Here is a 1,668-nt window from a genome sequence, read left to right as displayed (position 1 = left end):
CCCCGCCCCAAAGTGGCGAGCACAACACCTATTCCTTTAGTGGCCTCCATCCAAGCAGGTGAGATCCATCCACGGTGTGGGAGGGAACTATTAGAGTTTATCTCTTCCTTCTGTGCACATACCCACTAGTTTATTACCAGTAAACTAACAGCTAACGCTTGCACTTATCAATGGCAGGCACTAAGCACTTTCCAAAAAACTATCAGCTCTGCCCTGTAAATCATCTCTAGTCCACAAATGAGGAAACCGAGGCTCAGAGCAGTGATGGAACTTGGCCAAGGCCAACACTAGTAAGCCGAGAGCTAGGATTCAAGGCCAGGCACTCTGGCTCCAAGGGGTGTTCTGGGCACCGCTAGACTACACTGCCTTTCAGTGCACACAGTTTATCAATAGGCCACACAGTGGGGGCATGTACTGAAAACTGTTTACTGATGGAGTTCATGATCTCTCTCTCTGCCTCTCTCTCTCTCTCTCTCTCTCTCTCTCTCTTTCACACACACGCACACACACACGCACACACACACACACACACGCACGCGCACACACACAGCCCTCTGGTACAGAGAATGAGTCAACTCCTCCCAGTCATCAGTGTCACTGCTACTGAGCACCGCCTGGATGCCAGGATCTCTGTGTATACCTCCCCTGCTGTGCTAGCCCCTGTCCCCTGAGTGCTCTAAAGCACAGAGAGATTAAGTGACTTAGTCAAGGTCACCCAGTAGATTCAATGCAGTGAAACAGCCAGAAAAGACAGCGACTTTGGATTCAGACAGACCTACATGTGTGTGACCTTGGGTAGATCCCTCTCTCTCTGAGCCTCAGTGTTTGGTTCTCTCTGTAAAATGGGGCTGCTGGGAGAATCAAACAAGGTTCTACCTACAGAATTCCCCCCACCCTCCCACCCCACTCCTGCTACACAGTTCTTGCAGTTGTTATTATTACTATTACTAGAGGCCCAGTGCACAAAAATTTGTGCACTCGGGGGGGTCCCTCAGCCCGGCCTGTGCCCTCTCGCAGTCTGGGACCCCTCGGGGGATGACCACCTGCTGGCTTAGGCCCGCTCCCCAGGGGATTGGGCCTAAGCCAGCAGTCAGACATCCCTCTGGCAGCCCGGGAGCCCTCAGGGAATGTCCACTTGCCAGCGGGGAGCAGGCCTAAGCTGCAGTCGGACATCCTTAGTGCTGCTGAGGAGGCGGGAGAGGCTCCCACCACCATCACTGTACTGGCAGCCGTCAGCCTGGCTTGTGGCTGAGCAGAGCTCCCCCTGTGGGAGCGCACTGACCACCAGGGGGCAGCTCCTGCATTGAGTGTCTGCCCCCTGGTGGTCAGTGTGTGTCATAGTGACCAGTCATTCCCAGTTGTTCTGCTGTTAGGGTCAATTTGCATATTACCCTTTTATTATATAGGACTAGAAGCCCAGTTCATGAAATTCATGCATGCGGGGGGGGGGGGGTCTCTCTCAGCCTGGCCTGCACCCTCTCCAATTCGGGATCCCTCTCGCAATCCAAGACTGCTGGCTCCTAACCACTCACCTGCCTGCCTGCCTGATTGCTCCTAACTACTCTGCCTGCCGGCCTGATCGCCTTAACTGCTCTCCCCTGCCAGCCTGATCCCCCTAACTGCTCTCCCCTGCCAGCTTGCACCCCCTAACTGCTCTCCCCTGCCAGC

General features: G+C 54.7%; 1 protein-coding gene across 1 annotated transcript in view; it reads right to left on the bottom strand.

Annotated features, from left to right (window-relative positions):
* The window catches only part of CROCC (ciliary rootlet coiled-coil, rootletin), a 35,497-nt gene that overhangs the window by 8,192 nt on the left and 25,637 nt on the right, over positions 1 to 1,668 (bottom strand). The gene's annotated exons all lie outside the window — the stretch shown is intronic.

The sequence above is a fragment of the Myotis brandtii genome, unplaced genomic scaffold (genome assembly GCF_000412655.1).
Source record: "Myotis brandtii unplaced genomic scaffold, ASM41265v1 scaffold1204, whole genome shotgun sequence".
Lineage (NCBI taxonomy): Eukaryota > Metazoa > Chordata > Mammalia > Chiroptera > Vespertilionidae > Myotis > Myotis brandtii.
Note: the sequence above shows the minus strand (reverse complement) of the source record. Positions and strands in the feature narration are given on the sequence as shown.